The following is a 24,499-nucleotide window of genomic DNA, read 5'->3' on the forward strand; positions in this document are numbered from 1 at the left end:
AAAAATAGCACCAGGATGTGACTCGTGTCACTCCCGGTGTCTGTTTTAGTATTAAGTTATTGATTGTCATTTTAATAGAGCAGGTCCTAGTTAATCAGGTTGATCAACGAAATTTTGTCAATCAGCCAATTAAGTGGGCCATGCTGAAATAGAAAAAATACTTTTATATTTATTTGTACGGTCAACGAGCTAGCAAGTCAGACGGACGTTTGTAACTTCGTTAGTAACGTCCTTGACAGAGGGGAAAAAGAAAAAACAAATCTATTTTCTCCTGTTCTTACTCCTTCGATCTCACTCCTCCTAGATCTCCATTGTTACCTTACTGTATCCTTCGTTCTCCTTCTACCCAGTAGACATGACATATCGGCGTGCCGAGATGACCGTCAGAACGTGCACAGAACTATCATCATCAAATACCCTAACTCTATTCAATCGCAAATCAAATAATAACAAGAAAAACTGAATTTAGGAAATGGTAATTTGACTGAAATTAAACGTACTGTGTATATATACAAACTCAATAGAACTATTAAATTCGGGCATACCAGGTATAACTACACTTGAAATTGCCGTTAGAACACTTCAATTTGATTTACAATTCAAACGTTGTACTCGTATTGGCGGAGCTCCGACATCAGTGAGCAACTAACCAAGGGTTTCGAGTAATGGTCTGAGAACGATTTTTGGGGAAAAGTCCCAATTATTCTTAGAGTCGGACGTTAGAAGTAAGACTTTTTCTCGTTTGTTTGACTAACCAGGGCGTTTGCCTAGTCATACGTCCGTCTTGGGTACACATTGTGTATTTGACATGAAAGCCCCTAACTTTAAATACGCTAAGACAAAAATGCCCCCTGATTTACATTCCATTGAAATCAGGCTGATGAACGAAAATTTTCTCCATTTGAATAATAGCTTTTGTTAGGCCTTGTTCTCTTCACCTTAAAAAAAAAATAATATTAATTAAAAATAATTTCAGCTCATTAAAAATAATTTTTGTTCAGTAACATTAATTTCAGTTCAGTCAAAATAATTTCAGTTCAATAAAAATAAGTCAGTAAAATTCATTTTTCTTAAAGAAGAATTATAATAGAAAATCAGTAAAAATAATTTCAGTCCAGCAAAAATAATTTCATTTCAGTAAAATTAATTTAAGTTCAATAAAAATAATTTAAGTTCAGCAAATATAATTTTGTTTCGGTAAAAATAATTTCAGTTCAACAAATATAAGGTGAAGAGAACGGGACCTTACTCATTACGAGTAACCTGGCCAGCTCTATTGTGAACCATGAGTATTACACGAGATATCAAATTTGCAAAGCCAAAATACTGATGAAAGTTATTTGAAGCTACTTGGAGTAGTTATTGTTGTTGTTCTTCTTCATTTTTTTTATTTAATTTTAAAGAGTTAACAAAATTCATAGATTTAGGATTAGTAGCTAGAATAATGATGATAGTCTAACCACTTCACATATATTAAGCAAGTATTCAAGTAATGGAAACTACGGTGATGATCAAATGAGGGTACCTTAATATATGGGGGTTACTTCAATAAAAAATAAATAAATAAATAAAAATAAAAAATCAGTTACAGGAGCATTCTTGTAAAAAAAATAAAAAAATAATAAAAAAAGTAAAGTTATTCTCTTATTTATAACTAAATTAGTATCGTGCACGATTAGAACATATAAAATTTTCTAAATTTGTTTTTTTTATACCAAAATTCAAAAAATAAAATAAAATAAAAATTCCCAAAACAAATAATACATCAAATTTAAAAATAAAAAAAATAAAATTAAAGCTCATAGAAAAATTGAATAATGAAAGCCTAAAAGGGGAACCTGAGGTCCATGTGGAAGAAAATTTTAATATATTATTGTTAGTGAAAATAGATTGTTTTTCGAAAATTGATACTAATAATAATCTAGCTGATCAGAATTTTAATTAAAAAGATAAAAATCATAAAATGATGACATCATTTATAGTTTTGGAGAGAAAAATTTTAATAACAGCATGACATATGTCTATTTTTAGGATAGGATGATGCCAACGGTTGCTTTTTTAGTATTAGTTATAGATTTTTAATAATAGCATGACATGTGTCTATTTTTAAGATAGGGTGATGCTTGCGGTTGCTATTTTAGTATTACTTATAGATAGATAGATAGTTAAAACAAAATAAAAAAAAGTTACTCGAATAGACAAATGAGATCAATTTTTTATAAATTGATATTATTTGTATAATGAATTAGGAAATTCTTATGCACAAAATAAAGTTACATTTTTAAATAAATGAGGTTATTGATATGTATGAACAAAGAAACCATATTCTCCTCACCTTATATTTATGTTGAAATGAAATTATTTTTATTGAATTGAAATAATTATGTTAAACTAAAGTATTTAACCTAATTAAAACTTATTTTGTTGAATTTAACTTATTTTTATTGACTTTAAATTTTTATTCGATATTATGTACTGCATAATATGTATTGTAAATTAGGTGAAGAGAACAATGTCTTACTCTATAAACAAACATGGTCATTAGGGGTGTTCACAAATCGGTCCGAACCGAAAAATGGACCGATCTAGAAATTTATTTTTCCGGTCATTGGTTCGGTTCGGTCTAAAAATCTATAAAAACCGGTCTTGGACCGGACCGATTCTTTTATATAAAATATGCGTGAAGCTGTAGACACCTAAAAATGTCTCCCCAAAACCAAACCCGATGATGAACAACCTTTTACCGCTATTATTAGTCGGGTTGAGTATTTAATCCCGGGAGTGCTTAAAATTCATATTTGATCAAATTCAGTTCATAAAATAGTCAACGGATCAGTCCTAATGTTTAGTCAAAGCATAGTCCAATTTTTATTTTGGCCAAAACCTTTTTATTCATTTCATATTATTTATTATTTTGGCCTAATTAATAAATAATAAACTAAAATAGCCCGAAATTATGAAACGGCACTTAAAAATGCTGAGCGTAATTAGGGTAAAAGTGAATCTGAACGTAAAAATGGAAATAAATTCCACCGTATCACAGAAACAAGTGTCGCGCCACGGGAAATATTGCCGTGTCACGACATATTTTCCCGTGTCACGGTGCCCATGCCGTGACACGGGATTGTTCCGTGTTGTCTCCACGTAATTTCTTCACGCGCTTTTATCCTCTGTAGCTCAATTCTATCCCGAGTCACACCAGATTTCACTGCATCACACTAAAGTGTGCCGTGTCACGGTATGTTTTGCTGTGTCGCGGCATGCTACTGACGTGTTGCGACATTATTTTTAGGGTTTTTATCTTTTTACGGTTCCGTGTGTTCCCTCAGCTCATTTTCCCTATAATTACCCCCTCATTTCTGTTGTTCGGGGCATGAATCATTCTCTTCTCTCTTCTGTGCTCTAGCCTAAACACTAGCCTACCTTATTATTCCAAAATACCTTCCTTAAGCATTCCAAGGAGTCCGTACTTTACCCGAGGTTCTGTCCTTAAACCAAGGCGTGAAAGGTAGAACTGTTTGGGGGTTTAGCCCCAAATCAACTCTATTTAATTTAATTTTAATTATTGTTTTACTTATTTCCTTGAAGTTACTAACTCGTTAGTTGTTTTATAGTTGCAAGCAAGCAAAATCAAAGTAAGGAATCATGTTCCTTTTATTTCTATTATTTTTCTAACAATTTTATATTGTTGGATTTATTGTTAAATTGCTTCCAATATTAATGTTGATTCTTTATTATTGATCATCATATTGCATGTTTAAAGGGAATATGTAATTGAAAATCACGCCTAATAAGATAATTTGGACGACCGATTTAGGTTCCTTTAATCTTGTTATTAATTCAAGTGATCACTAATATTTTAGAATTATATGTTGCATTAATATTCAACCAATTTAGCATAATAATAGTTTGAAGCAAATTGAATCTCTGTTTGCATGCCTTTGAGATCGCAGGAATCACTTTTCACAATAAGAATCGAGTAGAGGTCAATACGGGCGAATGTGACTCCATGACTCACTTCGTACCATCATCCTTGATCCTCCTTTCGTGGTTCCGAACCATATGGAATTAGTAATCTCATGGATTATGAATGGGGTGTAACGTTCACGGGTCAATCATTGTTGCCTTCGTTGTCCCTTAATCGCGGTTGCCTTTTATGATCCGTGAACGGTTTACAAGTTCCTTAAAAACTTGTTGGCGGCTCCCTACTTTCCTTGTCCCTAATCGTATTATGTCAATTCATACTTCCTATGAGTGCCAAGCATATTCACACATGCTTTAACATAGGCGCACTTCGAAGGACGCCTACAGAAACCTTAAATAATGGTTAAGATTATCCTTAATAAGCTTAGAAAACTTTAAATTTATGAGCTTTTTTGTACTAAATATACAAAAAAAAAAGACGTTAAAGTGTAGATTTTCCTTTACTTTTTGGAAAATTTAACAGGAATAATCCAACCTTTTGTCCGTTCTCCCATATTAATCCCACCTTTTGTTTATTCCTCATTAATCCAACCTTTTACCCCCTTTTTCTCACAACAACCCTTTTTAACCGGCAACCGGCTAAACAAGTGAGGGTTATTATTATTGACTTATTAACTTTTGGTTTTCATCCCAAATGAACGAAACTCCATTACTACTCCAACCACCACTGTGACCATCACCATCAATGCTCGAGCACCACCTCCATTTACTGCTCTCTCTCTGTGCTCTTGTCACTTTCTATCTTTCACTCCCAATTTACTTGGTGAAATCATTGAATACATTCGCGCAGAAGAGTGTTGTGGTCCTCGAATCGAAGCGCTTCAAATGGAGGTAAGTGATCAACGAACCCTTAATTCCTTTCCTTTTTTGGGTAATTGTCAATATTTTGTGAACAATTTCGGTTTTTTTGGCTGGTTACGCTTTGTACTTGCGACAATTGTTCGGTTGTTTAGGGTAGTGTATTAAAAGTGCCATGTGGTTGTTGATAATTGATTGTTTAATTGCAAATTATATGCTCTGTTTTGCTAAATTAATTCCAATTTCCTTCTTAATTTGTTGCATGAACTTAGAATTAGTTTTAAATGCTGGATATTGTTGTGTATGTTGTGGTTTTTTGGTAGATGGATGATCCCTTCTCTGCTGTCACACTAAAGTATTGGTATGGTGGTGTTTTTAAAACTGTTTCAAATGGAGAGTTAGTATATAAAGGTAGAAAAGGGAAGATTTTTACCATTGATATTGACAAGTTGTGTTGGTTGTGGTTGGAAGATTTTGCCAAAAATTGTGGGGACTATGAAATTATTTAGTTCCTGGTATGACCTTAGCCAATGGTTTGAGGAAGGTGTGCTCAGACCATAAAGTGCTGGAGTTAAGGAGTTTAGTTGAGAAAAGCAGATGTATTGAAATTTAAGTGTTTGATGGAATTGTTTCCCCACAGTTAAACCCCAGTGAGCCCCCACCTGTTGTAACACATTTTCAACCTTTGGTAAAGCAAGATAGGGGGCAAAAGCTGCCAATAAGGAAGGCCCCACCCAAACATTTAATGTTAAAAGATGATTCCAACCAGAAAGATGCTTGTACCTCAGATCTTATCTCACAAAAATCTAACCCACCCATCACTCAACCACCACTAAACAAAAAAAAAATGCAGACACACATCCACAACTTTCCCTTTATCAACCTTTAACCTTGAACACAATCAAACAACATTTGTTTCTCCTTCCACAGAACCAAACCCAAAGGCACCAATAATTTTCCTTGAGGATGATCCTTGGCTAGATAATAGACCAGAAATCCCATTGAAATGGACTGAGCTTTTAAACTATTCTGACCAGAGTGAGGATTCAGATCCACTCTATGATCCCATCAGTGATAAGGGCAAAGGGGTTGCTGTGGTAGAGGATGAGGAGGAATCAGATGGAAGTTTAGATCTAGGTGATGATTATGAAGAGTTTGATGAGCATGAAGAGGGGTTCAATGAAAGCTTGCTTTGTGATGATGGAGGATATGAAACAGAAGTAGATGATGAAGAGTTCAAGACTGCAAAAGAGAAGGTGAGGACTTGTTCTGCTAAGCTTGTTGAAATAGCAGATAAACTTCAGAGGGAAGCTGCTCAAGAGAGGTTAGACAGCCATGGTGAACAGACTAAAGTAGGAGGAGTGAAAGTAGGGAATGCTAATAAGGAAGGGAATGAGAGTGAATATGATAATAGTGATGATGATTTACTAACTCCAGAAAACAGTGATGAGGACGAAACTAGGGAAGGAAAAAAGAAGAGGTCATGTACTCTAGTGAAAGCAGACACAGATTTTGATGTCTTCATTTGGAAAGTTGGTCAACGGTTTGCATCAAAGGATGCTTTTAAAGATGCAGTTGCTAAGTATGCTATACTACAGGGAAGGGATCTAGTATTTGTGATAAGTGACAAAAAAAGGCAGCAAAGACTTGGAGTTAGGTATGTGGAAGGGTGTGGTTTTTACTTGTATGGTGCTTGGGATTCTAGAAGAGCAACATTTGTAGTTAAAAGGATTGATTCAAACCATACCTATCATAGAAACATGAAAAGAAACAGACAGTTGAAGTCTACTTGGGTAGCTAGGCAGTTCTTAGAGGTGTTCAAAAGTAGATCCCATTGGCCAGCCAAAGAAATCATTGAGACAATCAGAAGGGCTTTTAAGGTGGTAGTTAGGAGAGGGTTTGCATATAAGGTGAAATATGCTGCTCACAAATTGCTTCATGGGTCAATGCATGATCATTATTTAAAGGTTGGAGGGTATCTAGCTGCTTTGAGGAGTAGTAGTCCAAGAAGTTCATTTGAGGTGGTGACTGTAACAACGCTTAAGAAACAGCGACAGATACTTGTGTTCCAGAGATTGTTTACTTGTTTTGAGGGTTTGCAAAATGGTTGGAAAGAGGGGTGTAGAAGGGTGATATGCATTGATGGGTGTTTTCTGAAGACCTTTTGGGAGGGCAACTATTGACAGCAGTTTGCAGGGATGGCAATGAGCAAATGTATCCCATTGCGTGGGCAGTTGCCGAGGGGGAAAACAATCTCTCTTGGGAGTGGTTCTTTGAGCAAATTCGGAAGTGCCTAGATCTTGGAGATGGAGAAGGGATTTGTATCATTTCAGATGAACATATGGTATGATTTATGTCTCTTAAATTTATTTCCAATTTTATGCATTTTGTGCCGTATTTGTGATATATGCTTATGTTGTATGTTTGAAGGTTATATTGAATGGTGTTAAGGTTGTTCTCCCTAAGGCAGAGCACATACACTGTGCTAGGCATGTGTTTGCATTATGGCATAAGTCTAATAAAGGGGATGATTTGAAGCTTTTGTTTTGGACAATTGCTAAGTCATACTTCCTCCGTTTTTTTACTTGACCTGTTTCTTTTATCACGCTTATCATGCACAACTTTAGCCATCAATAACTTTTACTCTCTAGAATTAAAAATTATAAAAGTTATATATTGAAATAATATTTATTTAGACGATTATAACAAGATCTCACATGAACATGTTTTTCCTTATCAATAATTCACAAAAGACGGTCAAAGAAGGAGTAGTGAATAGTGTAAAAGTCAAAACAGGTCAAGTAAAAAAGAACGGAGGAAGTACAACTTAGCTGATTATAATGAAAATTTAGAGAAGCTACAGACCTTAAACTCAGATGCTGCCACTACATTTAAAAGCTACAACCCTAAGTTATTTTGTAGAGCCTTTTTGGACACATCTGTTAAAACAGATGCAATCACTAGTAACATGGCCGAGACCTTTAATAAGTATATCATCAATGCGAGAACAAAGCATCTCATCTATATGCTTGAGGAGATTAGGGCTGCCTTGATGCAGAGGCTTGTTTTAAAGAGGCTTGAAATGCAAAAATGTTCTTTAGTTCTTTGCCCTAAGATTCACATGAAGCTTGAGAAAGAGAAAGACAGAGCTGCACATTGTGATGTCATGCCTTCATCTGAATCCTTGTTTAATGTCAGCTACCATCTTGATCAAGTAATTGTGAATTTGGAGGCAAGAACTTGAACTTGCCGAAAGTGGGACATGGTTGGAATTCCATGCTGCCATGCAGTTGCATGCATCTTTTTTTTTTTGCATCAAAATGCTGAAGACTATGTTGATAAATGGTACAAAAAGGATGTGTACTTGAAAGCATATGCATGTACGTTTTTTTTTTTTTTCAAGTTAGGCTATGTTGTTGACCATTGACTTATGTTGATTGTTAATGTTGATAATATATGCTTATACTCTCAATTTCAGGGTCAATTCCACCATGTGAGGGGGAAACACATTGACCAAGAGTGAATTCTAGCCTAAAACCCCCTCCCATTAAAATAGAACCAGGCAGGCCTAGGAAAAATGGGATCAAAGATCCTTCCGAGAATCCTAAAAAACCAAGGACATTGACTAGGGTTGGAATGGAAATGACCTGTAGTGTGTGTAAAGAGAAGGGTCATAATAAAAGAAGGTGTCCAAACAAGGACAGAGCTACTGTCAGTGAACCTCCAGCAAAAAGAAAAAGGGGCAGACCAAGGAATGATCAATCAGAACCCAGACCAACATCAACTGTCCAACAAACACAAGCCTCTACTGTGCTGCAATCTGCTGGTCCCACTCAACAACATCATCACCTTGCTACTGCACAACCTACCCAGCTCGGGAGAGGAGGGAGGATGATTAGAGGAGGACCTGGTTTAAGAGGTGGTAGGGGTTCAAGTGGTGGGAGGGGATCAAGAGGTGGCAGATCCTCTTCAACTGCATCTGTTGTTGGAAGCAGCACAGGCTCTGCAGGACAAGGAAGATCAAGGGGAAGGGGAAAGGCTGTTGGTGTTGGGATTATCATTGTAGCTGATGGCAGTGCTATCCAACCAGTGAGTTAGCTCATTTCACTCTGTTCTGTTTCATGTGTTTATGATCTTCTTTGCTCACTTATTAGCTTTCATCTGTACATAGGGACCTTCTCAACTTAGGCAAAATGTCCCTGGAACTCTAGGCAGCCAAAATGTCCCTGGAACTCAAGGCAGCCAAGTTTGACAAGGTGTGATGATGTGTTCAACACAACTACATCAAGTATTTTGAAGAAAACTAACACATGGCATGTAATCTTAGCTTATATTTTCAGTTAGGGAATATTTTGTGAGCAATTTCTGATGTGCATAAAACTTGTTAGTTTTTGTGAACAATTTGGTTACTTTAACCTATGTGATATAAGTAAACTTTGATTAAGGAATTTCCTTTGTTTTAGGCTCATATTTTGCCAAAGTATTGTCAAGTATGTATGGTTTATGCTACACTGTCAACATGGTTTTTCTTGCACTTTCAACATATTTCACAATGGAAAAACATATCTATGTACACACAAAAGATTGAATGTTTCCAAACAACTTCCATTTAATTCATAACTTCCACACATTACACTCTAATTCTTACACCTTTAGGCATGGCACAACCTACTTCAAATACATCATAATAATCCCAAATAACACCCAAGATAGAATTAAAGTCAAAGAAAAATTCTTCTCATTCCTACAACTCTTCATAAGTTCAATTCTCATTTGAGAAACCTCAGCTTTCAACTCTTGCAAGTCTTCTTCCAGGTTCTCCTTTTTCAATTGCAACTTATTCACCTTCTCTTCAACTATCTGCTTCTGCATTTCCAGTTCTGCAATTGTGGTTTCCTTCTCGAACAACTGAAAGCGGAGTTCATCCCCTATGTCCCTAACACCACCAACTCACTTGAAAAAACCACAATCCGCATCTTGAAATTGGAAAACAAACAACCAATATTCAATTCACAAATAAACCCTAAATATAATCCAAAAATTCAAATACAACAAAATCGCAACTCACTGGCCATGACCGACACCCATAGAATTTCATTCCACAATTTGGACCATTCTTTACAGTGCGCACCACAGCTTCAGTTCCACATTTACATTTCATGGTGGACATACAACCCCTTGAAGATGACGAACCAGAATTCGTAGCATGCTGCTTTGCTTTATCCATATTGACAAAATAATATGTAGAAATTATTCCTTGATTTATTCTCAACTTTGAAGAATTATGAACGATTAATCAGTAATGGTTGGGATGAATTTAGGGGAAAAAGACGATACATGGAAGAAGAAGGGAGCAGGGGTTGGTTAAATAAAGGGGATTTTTTCTTTTTTGTAAACCTAGAAGTGCCACGTCAGCATTCTAATTGGTTGTAACGGGTATATGACCTGCAAGGGTTGTTGTGAGAAAAAGGGGGTAAAAGGTTGGATTAATGAGGAATAAACAAAAGGTGGGATTAATATGGGAGAACGGACAATAGGTTGGATTATTCCTGTTAAATTTTCCTTACTTTATTCTAGTTTTCCATAAAAATACTTTTAAAAAGTAGAATTCATTTTTAAAAAATTCTTAAATCGGTCCAAAGCGGTCCGATTCGGGTTTTGTTGGGTAATTTTTTTCTTCTTCTTCAACATTAAAAAAAAAATAATAATAAAAAAAGCATGGTAATTTAAAGAGGGGTAAAATAGTCTAATCAAATTTTTTTTATCAACCAAAGCGTTTTAACGTTTTTCATGTTCATTTGCACTGGATCGCTACACCCTTCCCTACTTCCCTCTATTTCCTCCATTGAAGTCTCTTCTGAGCTTTCTCTCCTCCATTGAAGCGTTTTCCGAGGTAAGCTCTTTTATTGTTTCTACCCTTTGAATATCAATTTCACAATCTACTTTTAATCGTTAATTTAATTGTCAGTATAATCAATTTAGGGTTCTTCTGAAGTGGGTTATTGAACTATTAATTTTACTAAGAGATGACTAGAAATTTCGTTGCTATAATTTTTCTATTCATTTTCTTAGTCTGGAAGAATTATATTTGATGATTGAATTAAATTTGGTTACTATTTTGTTGCAGAACCCTTTAAATTAGGACATTACTATGAAAAAGGGAATTTTTAGGGATTAAAAATTGGTGAATAATGTTTTCCATGGAGCTTATTACAAGATTTTTCCATGAAATCGTTTATGATTCATGATAATTTGTACTGGAAAAGTGACAATTGTGAATATTTTGATGCCAAGTTGGGTTATTCTTTAAGAAAGGTGGTTTTTAGGTGACAATGGGGAGCAATGGAGTATTTTATTGGCTCCAGTGGTCATCGTATATGCAATATACTCCCTTCATCTGAAAGTAGTTGTCACGTTCGTAGTGTAGTAATGTAATATAGAATATAGATTAGCAATGTGACTACTATATCAGGACATGTAGGGAGGCTGAGAATGACTAGGATCATAGTTGCTTTTATGAGCTAACTTGAAAGCTAACCAAACTGATTTTGATCGTTGCATGATTTGCGCCCATGCTGCCCGTCAAGAGCAATGAAGTATCTTTTATGGATCATATTTTAACTTATCACTGCTGTACTGTTGTAAAAATTACAAGAGAAATGGAGTGTTTTCTTGTTAATTTAAGGCCTATTAATTTTCCAATTGGCTTCCCAATATTGATACGTTTTTTTTTTTCTGTTCTTGGGAGAAACCTGGATAGATATCTATTCCTGGAAAATGGGTATGTTGCTAACTTCAGCTTTTGTGAGGCCCAGACCCATCCCTTACTCTTAACAGTCTGGCAGATATCTTGGCTTTATAAGAGTAGTTGGTAGAGAAGATTGCTAAGGAGGTTCAAGATTAAAGTGAGAAATGATATTTTCTGGTTTGCAGATTGTGTAAGAACTCTGATGTTTCCTCATGAGCTGTTTACAATCAGTAGCTTATTCTAAAAGGCAATGGCTATTTAAGGCTGGACTTTGGTAAAAACTTGAGTTAAGGCTGGACTTTTGCAAGTATTTGAGACTTATGTTATATATACTCAACTACGGAATTACCATGTCTTTGCCTTTGAAATTCTATGCCGGTAGAAGTTGCCATGTCATGAAATTTAGGTGTTGTTCGTTCTATCCTCTGACATGAAAGAAGAAATAGTGGAAAGAGTAAAGAAAGCTAGATAGAGAGGAAATGAAGGGAAATCACATGTGGAGGGGTTATGTTAGATGTGCTTTGTCACCATTTAGAAGGCTCATTAACTCTGAGCATAGTCACTTTATTAGCTAATTCCCCCTTGAACCTTACATAATTCACTAATCTCTGCTGAACCAAAACAATCAAATTATACATGAAAGTGGTACATTTTTTGTCTGATTTTATTGAATTGCATACCTGTACCCAATCTCATACTAGTGAATTAAATAACATTGGGGTATTGTGCATGTGTGCAGGTCAAGATTGTGCCAATGGACAATATTGTAGATGCCCTAAATTCTGCATATCAAGAATTTCTTGCTGCTGCTGCTGGGGTCTTAGAGGCACAAGAAGCATCTGAAAGTCACAAAACACCAATTACAGATACTGCCCTGGAGAGCTTTAAACAGCGGTGGGAACTATTTAGGGTGGCTTGTGATCAAGCTGAGGAGTTTGTAGAGTCTGTTAAGCTGAGAATAGGATCAGAGTGTTTGGTGGATGAGGCCACTGGCTCAGTGGCTGGGAAGCCTGGCCAGGCTATTGCTGGTCTTCCACCCATAAGTGCTGTAAGGCTAGAACAAATGAGTAAAGCAGTGAGATGGCTTGTGATTGAATTGCAGCAGGGTTCTGGAAGCAGTGGTGGGTCGTCCCACCCCAACTCTTCTGCTCCTTTTGATGCCAGGTTCACAGAGGATACTGCTCAATAGGTATGTGTGATTGGAAATTTAATGTCTTTTTGTTTGAAGCATAGACACCTAATGCATAGTGCTTTCACTGCTTTGAGAACTTGGGATCCTAAACACTGGTTTTTTGCAGCATTGATGGATGCACTTTCATCAAGATACTAATTAAATGTATTACTAAATGGTAATTATTGACTTTGGGAAGCTCAAATTAGTTAATAATTATTCTTTATGACCTTGTGTACAAATAGGCCTCTGATGGGTTATTACAAGGGAACAAAAGCCTAAACCTGTTATCCACTTATCCTACATCAGTTGATGCTTCATGTATCAGTTATAAGATTTTCATCTCACATTTGAATTCATAAATGATGATTAATTATTTCATAGATCTTATAAAAAAGGAAAATCTTCTCACGAGGACTTTGTGGAGGATAAAATCTCCCATGACTCCATGAATAATATATTTTGCTGTATACAAATTATGAGTTGTTTCTGTATATAGTTGAGAGTCTTGAGACTAGTACTTTTATGCATGCTTATTGTGTCATAGGTTTCTGCATTAATTATTTCTGAGTAGGGATGGCAATGGGTCGTATCGGATCGGATTATGCAAAATCCGACTCCGACCCTACAAGATGTCGGATTTTTAATCTGCCTCCGACATGTGACTCCGAGAATCCGACTCAGATCTGACTTAAATTCCCATCCTCTGACCCGATCTGACTCCGAATCCGACTTTAAATTTAATTTTGACCCAATTATCAATAGCAACCCATTTATAATCAACTTCAAAGACTTTTTTTGTTTTTTTTTTTTTTTTGAGAACAACTTCAAAGACTATAAATTCATGAATTGAATAATAAAAAACATATAAGTACATAGAAAAGTTGGAGTCGGGTCGGATAAGTCGGATTCTAAGTAGACTCCGACCCTCCTCCAAGTTGGAGTCGGATATTTTAAATGAAGTCGGATTTGGATTTTTATTTCTCGGATTCGGTTCTGATTTTTTCATCGGATCGGACTAGGGGTGGATTCAGACTGGATTGCCATCCCTATTTTTGAGAAAGGATGTAGATCTTGGTTGTTATTATCGATATTGATGATGAGGTCCAATGAAGAGCACAGTGGGAGCTGCTCCATTTCCCATGGGTTATATATACAGTTTTGACGCCTAGTGGGGAAGAATGTTTTTTTAGGGCCTGGAGTGGGGAGAAAACATTTTGTTGGATTGTTGTGCCTGAGGTCCATGCCCCCAGCACCCCCCCTCCCTTTTCACCCAAAAATGTCATGTTTAGGTTAATTGGATAAGAAAAGTCTACGAAACAGGTATTTTTTTTTTTTTTTTTTGGTTGCTTAAGTTTGTAAACAGAAACATTTCCAACATGGGGACACCCAAAAGAAAATGGGTGAAGAAATTTGATAGGATTGAGTCCAGCATGATTGACTGAATCTTCGAGGGGGTTGGAACTTTGGAATTACCCTATCAAGGAATAGAAGGAGGATTTGAGAATCTGAGCTAGAGCATCTGATGAACTATGCATCCTCTTTTTCTCTCTCTTACTCTCAAGTTTTAGGACAATTTCTTTTCTTCCCATGTTGGTTTGCTTTCCAGTTAGCAAGTCTCTAAGACAAATACACAAGCTCAATAGTACAATTATGTTTGGGCTTGTGAGTGTTTACCATTTATGATGAATAATTCAAAAGTTGAAAGGAATTACACATGTAGTAGAGACCTATTTCTTACTGTATGAGAGGTATTCTTGCACTATGTATTCAACTAGGCCAATCCTTCTTGAATGAAAAGGAAGGAAACTACTCCTAGTCTTAGGTTCACATCCAGGCAAGTGCTCTATGCCCTTTCATTTACTAAATACTTAACTTGCTTATGTGGTAATATTGTTTCCTTTACTTCTTTAAAAGTTGGCCCACACCCACCCACTCCCATTTATCTGTCCGTTTTTCCACTTTCTGTAAAACTGTTTTTAACCCACATGTAGCAAATAAAAGGGGGACGGAGGAAGTAATTTCTATGATCTTTCTGGGAGAACTTATTTCTGAAACTGGGGCATCCTTTTGTAGGAGTGCTGAAGCTTAAAGATTGCAGATTTTCTCGTTTATTATTTTTAGTCGTCGCCTTCATAAAACTTATAGCGCTCGATTGTAAAGGGTTATGGGAGCAAGCAGTACCAAATACGCACAATGAGCTAGCTTATGTGCTATGATTAAATTTACTAGTAGACGAAATTGCAGAAGTAAACTGAGAGAAGGGTGAATACTTCTGTTCTGGTTATGGATGTATATGCTGGTATCTTAGTAGGATATATCTACTATTCTGCTGTCCAGCTGAGTGAATTTGAAAAGATATTTTTTTGGTCAAAAGCATAATTCTACTCCTTGTCTGTCTTTATTATAGTAGGGGGACCTGGTTAAAATGGTAGAAATAACATATGCGCGTCGTTGTGCATGAGCTATGCCATTTTAGTTTGGAATTTTATACTCAAATGGATCTCTTAACCTATTAATTGTTCTTTCATTTCTTTAACTGGCAGATCGAAGAAGACACAAATGTTTTCACAAGTGAGGTCATGTTGTTTGTAGGACTCAACAAATACGCTGCAGTTGAGACATCAGCGCTTTGGTTTGTGCCGAATTTTGTTAGATATGCTGGGTAGAATTTGCAGATTAATACAGGAAGATCTCACATAACTTAGTAGTGTCTATATGTTGTACTCCATATTACACAAATTGCAATAGCTTTTGCAGTATGTGTATTATTTTTCTTAACTATTTGTGCAGAAACAATTATGAAGTTGAAACTATACTGAATTACTGATTATAATCTGACATGACTTGCTTAATTACAAGAGTAACAAGACTTGTTGTGATTTAGTGCACGTGACCAATTTTCTGGTTGTTTGATCATTAGTACATTAGATATAACTTCCATCCGCTGGTTAACGAGTAAAGACCAAATACAGTCCCTCAACTCTTGTATTTGTGCCATTTTAGTCCCTCTAAACTCTTTTGTGCTCTTTTAGTCCCTCCTCCACCTTGAATGGTGTTTTCCAGCCCAAAGTTAAGGGACCTAAGCCTAGTCAGCAAAAATTGAGGGACCATGACTCATTTTTTTTTGTTTTTTTTTTCTTCAGAATTTTATTTAAAATTCCCAAAACACCCCATTAATAATTTTTTTTTAAAAAAAAAACAAAAACAAAAACAAAAACTCCTTTATTTTTTGTCAGAATTTTATTTTAAATATTTAAAATGAAAAATCCTATATTCTTACTTTAAAAATATAAAAAAAAAAAAAAAAAACATGTAATTCAACTCATTCCTCCTCCTTTAATTCTTATTATTCGTTCTTCTCACTAAATCTAATTCAATAAGAAAACCCAGAAAATCTAAAACATTAAGAAAATGAAAAAGAAAAACCCACCGCAACCACCGGTCCCCAAGTCCTCCCCCGACGGCGAGATACATCCCGACACCCCCTCGTTCGCTGCTGCTCTTGCTATTCCTGCTGCCCCACCACCAAAAACCACCCTCCACAACCAGCCAAAGCCCCAACGAAATTACAAATTAATTTGATTCGAACCAAGGTTAAACACGGGCAGTAGGAGCAGCAACGAACGAGGGGACGATTAGAGGGTTTGAAGATGTTTTCGACTGTTTTCGAGGGGGTTTTCGGCGGTTTTCGGAGGTTTGTGGGGGGTTATCAGCAGTTTTAAGGTGGTGGCTATGGTGGATTTGGGGGTGGGATTTGGTTCAGGTGGTGATTTCGAGGGTGATTTTAGGTCGGCGGGGTGGTTTTTGGTATTGGATGGTTCCGTGGCTGGCCGTTTTCGGGGCTTAGGGTGGCTATCGGCCGGTTTTGGTTGGGCTAGGGTAAGGAAGAGGGTTTCACGGTGGGTGGGGGGGGGGGGTGTGGCTGGTATGTGGTGTTTTTTTTTAATTTTTAACCAATTATAAGCTGAATTGAAAAAACAATGTTGTAAAAAAAAACAAATAATTTAATGATTTATATTTTAATAAATTCTAAAGAAAAAGAAAAAAAAAATGAGTTATGGTCTCTCAACTTTTGCTGACTAGGCTAGGTCTCTCAACTTTTGGCTGAAAAACACCATTCAAGGTAGAGGAGGGACTAAAAGAGCACAAAAGAGTTTAGAGGGACTAAAATGGCACAAATACAAGAGTTGAGGGACTGTATTTGGTCTTTACTCGCTGGTTAACTACAAGCTTTCCAAATCTGTGACGGCAGGATGCTGTCACAATATTTCTTGTGCTCAAAAACAGTAACATCGAGAAAGTGAATTTTTGTGTTAATAGTTGAGGGAGTTTATTGCAAAAGAAAAAACAAAAAATGGAAATGAGCAGAGAGTTTTCAAACCAGGGTTCGTGTGAGAACATTAATTCCAAAAAAAAAAAAAATAAAAAAAAAAAATGAAAATGAGCAGAGTTATCAAAGTATTTGTTCACGTAGGATTGGAAACAATTATTCGATTTTTGTAAAAAAAAAAAAGAAAAAATTACAGCACAAAACCGTTATTTAGGATAGCAGTTTTCTTAGCAAAACCGTTGCTTGAAATAGCGGTTTTACCTATATCTAATAACTTACTAAATAAGTACTTCGTATAAGTAAAATTGCTACCTAACAAGCTAAGCTTGGTCTAGTGTTAAGATTGTCACCTACCTTCCAATCTTGAGGTTGGTGGTTCAATCCCCACTAGAGACACTTTGTGGGTGAGATCCTTTACCCTTTCAGATTAAATTGCTATATTTTTTTTCTTTTTTTGAGCGGGAAGTAATAATATCATTAAATAATAGTCATACGGCATCTACAATAATAAAGATCTGTAAACCACATATTTAGAGAAAATATCATAAATTTTACAATCAAAATCATAACTAATTTGCATATTTTGGCATAGCTCATAATCCACCACTTCAAGCTTGACGCGAGCAATGATTTTCGATGTCTTTGCATCTTTCCAAATTGAGACCTCCGCAATCTGCGTTGATGTTTTGATCGACTAGTTGATGATAAATCCCAGACTCATAGGAATCCAAATCACCTTCCCAATTATTATAAGAACCCTAAAAATAAAATTCTCATCCATAGATGAGAATCAAAATCCCAGAAAATTGGGAAAACCCTAGAAAATTGGGACAGACTCTCACAGATGGAGAGAACAAAACAAAACAAAACAAATAAACCAAAACATAAAACAAAACAAACAACTAAAGTGAATTAAAGAAAAAGGGCCGAAAATAGTCTATTTTTTTCGGAAATTAGACTATTTCCGGCCTAAACGGCCAACAAAATTGAAATCCTAGAAGAGAGAGGAGAGAAAAGGAGGAAAAGAAAAAAGGGAAGTAAAATTGCTAATTGAGATAAGGGTTTTGCTCAAAAAAAATATAAAATAAAATCACTCCTATCTTATGTGGACAACATATTTGTAAATAAATTTTAAATCAGAGTACAACGGCAAAAAAAATATTAAACAAACCATACTTGCGTAATTTTCAAAAAAAAAAAAAAAAAGAAAAAACTCACGTAAATTGTTTGTTCAAATCATATAATTTCCAAAGGTTCTTTTTTTAATTAAGCTCGTGCAATGCACAGGTTTCTATCTAAAATTTTTGTATGTTTCTGTTAATTTTTTTTTATTTGCTTTTCTTTATGTTATAAGTCTTTATACTTTAAAAGAGTAGTTAATTTTTTATGAATCTATTTGAAAAGAAAATTTGTCAACTTCAAACACACTAAATATAATTCTCTGTTTATTTAATTTTTTTTTGTTTCATTTTCTTTGGGCCTCCATAAATGATGCAGACAAGATAATCCATTTTTTTTTGGAAAAATTGCTCAGAATAATCCCACCTTTAGGGCGTCCGCTCAAAATAATCCCCCTTTGAGTTATTTTAAAATAATCCGACCTTTATACCCAATCCGCTCAAAATGGTCCCAACCGGTCATGAAACCTGTTATAATAGGTTATATGACAAGCGGCGACCTGTGATTGGTCAAAAAAATAAAAATAAAAATAAAATAAAATAATTTTTTTAAAAAAAAAGTTAGATTTTTTTAAAGAAAAATTTAAAAAAAAAAAAATTAAAAAACCACCCACCACCCAACAACTGCCGCCTGAGGCCAATCCCCTGCCCCAACCACAGCACCGGCAACAACGCCGGACCTCCTTCCCCCTCCCCATAACCAGCAACCCCCTCCCTCACGAAAACCATAGAAAACTAGGTGAAGCTCCAGCGAGCCACAAAACCATCTTGCGCGCCCTTTTTCGTCCCGATCCCAGCCCCCTCCCTTTCCCCGGTCCCTTTTTCGGTTACCTTCCCTTCCCCACGCCTCAATTTCGGCTCCATTGGCTCGTTTAATCTGGTATTCATTAATGGTAATACCCGTAACCGTGGCGAGGGACTAGGCGGCGACGGCTCGCATCAGGGTGGAGACCGACATTGGCGGATCAGGGGGGTACACAGAGGTACAACTGTCCTCTCATTCCCAAAAAAAAAAAGAACTGTTGAAAAAAGAGACATGTTATTTCAAATAACGGGTCTCTTAGGGTACTGTCATAATCAGTTCATAACATTCCAGCGTGCTGTACAATTGAAATTGAAAGAGACGGGTTATCTTATACCCGGTCTCTTTAGTGCTGCATGCTTTAACTACATTCTAGCGGTAATATGTACTTGTACAGTCTTAAAAATGGAAAGAGACTTGTTGCTATTGATAATTGGTCTCTTAAATTTTCTCTTTGATTTATTTAAAATCTGCTCTTTTTTTTTCAGTATTTTTTTTGGGATTTTGTTCCAAGGAAATGCTATATTTTCTTGGGCGTCACAATAATTTTCTTCTATACTTCGTAAATTTCTTCTTACAAATAAAAGTTATATCAATTCAATGGAAAAAAAAAAAAAAAAAAAAAAAAAAACTCTTAGGTATTATCATTGTAATTTTCTTGTAGTGCATATCTTATGTATACAAGGTATTATCATTGTAATTATCTTTTACTGTATGTGTATAGTCTTTAGCTTAAATTTATAATTTGTTTTAAAGCTTTAAGTTATACTTCGTATAAGTTTAACCTTTAATTTATATTTTATATTATTAGTTTATATATTTCGTTTAATTTTGGATAAAATTTAAGGGAATAGAATACATGTAATGACTAGTAAGAGTGTGGAATTAATAAATAATTGAAATTTTACTATGTCAAATTTGTGTTATATTTCTCCGTAATTGTTTATTGATATGGCTTATTCCAATCCGTACCCCCATGACTAAATTCCTGGATCCGCCACTAGAGACCGACACTTCCATTTCTGACCAGGGGAAATGGATTTTCTAACCAGGGGATCAAGGATTTTACAATCTCACCAACATCTTGGACCTTTACCGAGGAGATGGAGTCGCCGGAGAGATCGACTGCCAATGACGCTGGGGAGTCGAGGTCGCGGTGGGGATGGCTGCTCTGGGCCTCATCTGGGCGGTGGTAGGGGTGGGGAGATGGTTGGGTTGCGGTGGGGCTAGGGTCCGGTTTGAATTTTAGTAGTTTTTTTTTTTTAGAAAAAAAAATTAAAAATAGTTAATTACTAATTATCATTTCTAAAAACAAAATTAAAATTAAAACTTATTTTTTTAACCAATCACGTGGTGACACGTGTAAATTAAACTTAATAAAAAAGGAAAAATACACTTTAATAATCCCAACTTTGCTCAATTTACTTTAAATATTCCCAACTTTTGATTATTCTGCAATAATCCCAACTTTCACCTTCGTTTTCTTTCTTCAATCCCAAAAATCGACAACCTGCTAAAATTGTTAAATTTTATTTTGTTTTTCTAATATGCCACGTGTCATACTATACTGGTCTAAAAAATGAAAACACAAAAATAAAAAATAAACCAAAAAAAGTAATCAGCAAACACCCCCCTTGAGTCCCTGTTCCCAACCCGCCAAGAAAACTTCCCCCTTCCCAGCCCGCGGGGCAAATCCCCCCTCCCTGCTCCCTGGAAAACTGAGCCCTTCCCACCCGGGAAATCTCCCTTCCGGCCTCCCAGCCCCATATTTCCAAATTCTGCCCACCCCAAAATCAACAAACACCTTCCCTTTCCCGCGGCTGTGGCTGTGGCGGTGGGGCAGGAGGACAAGGCGGCTGTAGTGGCTGAGGCCTAGGTAAAGGGGTGGCTGTGGTTGTAGGGCTGGGTAGGGGCTGTTTAGTTTTTAATTTTTTTTCTTTTTAATTTTTTAATTTTTTAATTTTTTTTATTGGACCACTAATATGTGACACGTGACAAATTACCTATAATAATAGGTTGTTGACTTTTGTTGACCGGTTTGGAATTGTTGGAAGAAAACGGAGGTGAAAGTTAGGATTATTGCAGAATAATCAAAAGTTGGGATTATTCAAAGTAAATTGAGCAAAGTTGGAATTATTAAAGTGTATTTAAAATTACCTACTCAACTGATTGCAGGTCACTTGAGACCATTTTGAGCGAATTGGGTATAAAGGTCGGATTATTTAAAAATAACCTAAAGGTGGGATTATTTTGGGTGGATGCCCCAAAGGTGGGATTATTTTGGGCAATTTTTCCTTCTTTTTTCTACTTTAGCCCAAGTTATATCTTCGTATAACATTGCATCCCTTAGGTTATTGTAAATTCCACACCTAAGTTGAGGCCTGTGGTATCAGATATATGGCAACAACCTTTCCTCTTTACATCCTGATGTGGATCTCTCAAGACTCTCACAAGGCTCGCAAGCTATAATAACATTGGATCTTCGGATTTTAATAAGAATTAAAGAAATTACACAAAAATTTAAAGGATAGTACTTTAATTCTCGCAGGAATAGAGGGTCTCTTCCTAATCGCAACTAGAAGATGATCACAAGTCGCAACAAGTGATGTTTTTGATTAACAATCAAACGAGCAACGCTAAAAAAGGATTAATTCCCAAAATAAAACTCTCATTCTTAAACTATTATTGATATACACCCATATTTATAGGGTGACAAATCGTACAAAGATAAGATAGAAAACTAATAATTATATCTTAAAATAAGATAAAATATTAAGAATCCTAATCCTAATATATCTACTAATCATATTTTAACCAACTACTAAATCTATCCTAACATAAATAAATTAAATAAATAAATATCCTAATGGCTAAAACTCTTAAAGCCTAAAAATAGGAAAAAAAAATCCTTTCAAGTGAAAGGTAAAAACCCATAGGCAAAAATCCTAATAATTAATAATAACTAAAAGATAGTGTAGGCTTTCTTAAAATTCCATGAATTTTCAAGAATATCCATATTGGTCTATTGCTCCCGCATCACATCCTCAAAGCAAAGGGTATTTTATTCTAACTTTGGATGATTTACAATTAATAATCCCAACTTTCGGTTACTCTAAAATAATCTCAACTTAGGGTGTGTTTTCTTTTTATAGACCAGATGACCACTTGACCAGTGACTTAATAGTGGATCGATCCCGCCCAACTTGGTATAGTAGGTTGTTACCTTTTCGAAGAAAACACACTTTAAAGTTGGGATTGAGTTTTTTTTTTTTTTTTTTTTTTTTTTTTTTTTTTTGAACACAAACAGGATCAACATCATTAAGCCAAATCAAGTTCCGCCAAGCAATAATACCTAAAAAAATTTTGAAAGTACAAAAAAAAAAAATATTGAAAGTTGAAATTATTTGAAAAAATCGCTAAAACTAATTTCGTGTAAATTTGAATAAGATGAAAAAAAATAAAAAATAAAATAAGCAATTAAAAAATTTAATACTTTGTACGTAGACTTGAAAATTTTGGAAAGATTTATTTGACAAAATATCACTCTATGATTTGCTTAAATTTTGTAAGGCCATAAAATTAGGAAACAAATCTAACATTTGACAACTTTACATAAGATAATACCAATATCCTAAAAATATTATTCACAAAATTATATCCTAATATATGTTGTAAAACAGTGTGTATTCATTATCATTTGGTAGTTACTTTACATAAGATAATATTAATTCATTGGATGATTAATGATACGACAATTTAATGATATTCTAAAGTTTTCTTTACATTCTCTCTCCCTTCCCTAAATTGTCAAAAATAATACGGTGTACAAATTTTAAGCGGTTCGCTAAAAACAAGTCAACCTTTAAATTATTTCTAAATAATACAATCTTTAGATAGTATCCGCTTTAAACAAGTTGAAACCGGTTAGTAATCTAGTTAGCAAGTTATAAGGAAAAGTGTCAAAATTTTATTGGTTTGTCAATTTAATTTGATTTTTTTTAATGTTTTTAATTTTAAATAAAAAAAAATCTTAATTACTTTGTATTATTTAAAGTAAAACATCCCTTTTCTTCTTAAAAAAAAAAAAAAAAAAAAAGTAAAACATCCCTTTTCCCACCAACGGCCTTCACCCTCCCTGCCACTCTGCCAGCGACCCTTTCCTGTCCTCCGGCCCCCTTCCACCAGGTCCTCCTTCCCCGGCGAGACCCCCATTCTCTTTCTTCGCTACCCTTCTTTTGCAACCTACCATACCCGCAATCCATTTGTAACCCACCTGTAACTGTAACCTTCTCGCTTATTCGTTGAAGCTGACTGATGGGGTTTTTGGTGGGGTTTGTTGATTGCTGAGGGGGGTGGGCCTGCGGGTTGGGAAAGTGAATTGCGGATCGGGATTTGGGTGCAGTGGCGTTTCCAGGAATTCCGAACTGTGGGTTCGGAATTTAAAAAAAAACGATGATCATATATTAACTAAATATTCAATACATAAGTTCAATTTTTATTTTTTATTTTTAATTACAAATGGATGGATTTCACAATTATAAATAAAAAAAAAACATTTTTCGAGTTTTCATACTTTGAAAGCGTGCTAATACATTACTACTTCTATAAATCTATAATTCTATTGCAAAGAATCAATATGACACATTTAAAAAAAAAAAAAAAAAATCCCAAGTCCCCAATAAACACAAATTTAACAATGTAAACTTCTTCTAATTATCAATTAAAAGACCAAGTAAAAATCTAAAATTCTAAGTTTCTACAATTCAATTTGTCAACAATTCAAGTATTCAACAATATATCAAAACCAGTTAAACAAATCAGTATGTAATTAAACTAATTATCACTAATTTTAATAAAATTAACCATAAATAAAGATTTAAGAATTAAGAGGAGTAGAGGAATAAGAGGTCTCACAAACTCACGAAGAACGGAAGAACACGAAAAAAATAACAAAAAAAAAATAAAAACATAAAATGAGATTAACCATTAAATAAAGATTTAAGAATTAAGAGGAGTAGAGGAATAAGAGGTCTCACAAACTCACGAAGAACGGAAGAACTCGAAAAAAAATAACAAAAAAAAAAATAAAAACATAAAATAAACGGTCTCACAAACTCAGCTCGAAAAAGAATAACAAAAAAAAACATAAAATGAGGGCAGGTGGATTCGAACCCAAGACCCTAGAAGGAGATTCAATGCTCTAACAATCACTCCCTTACCAATGTGCCAAGCTTTCACATTTGATTATTTATCTCACATAAATTTGTTTTAACCCTTTTATTTTTTCTTTTTTTTAAAAAAAAAAAAAAAATTAAAACTTATAATTTTTTTCCGAAAAATCTGTGGGTTCAATGAACCCCCTTGAACCCCCCTAGATCCGCCCATGTTTGGGTGGGCCACTGGTTTGGGTATGTGCGAAGGAGAGAGAATGAGGGTGAAGGTGGAGGTGGTGAATTGCGGGTCGGGATTTGGGTGGGTGCGGTGG

At 35.2% G+C, this 24,499-nt stretch overlaps 1 pseudogene across 1 annotated transcript; it reads left to right on the plus strand.

Annotated features, from left to right (window-relative positions):
• The first annotated feature begins 10,557 nt into the window (after window positions 1–10,557).
• Window positions 10,558–15,542, plus strand: LOC145587867 (mediator of RNA polymerase II transcription subunit 32 pseudogene; annotated as a pseudogene). Its single transcript, XR_014101459.1, has 3 exons — window positions 10,558–10,675; window positions 12,270–12,719; window positions 15,248–15,542. The product of XR_014101459.1 is annotated as a mediator of RNA polymerase II transcription subunit 32 pseudogene (transcript).
• The last annotated feature ends 8,957 nt before the right edge of the window (window positions 15,543–24,499 follow it).

The sequence above is a fragment of the Chenopodium album genome, chromosome 17 (assembly GCF_948465745.1).
Source record: "Chenopodium album chromosome 17, dcCheAlbu1.1, whole genome shotgun sequence".
In the NCBI taxonomy this organism is placed as follows: domain Eukaryota; kingdom Viridiplantae; phylum Streptophyta; class Magnoliopsida; order Caryophyllales; family Amaranthaceae; genus Chenopodium; species Chenopodium album.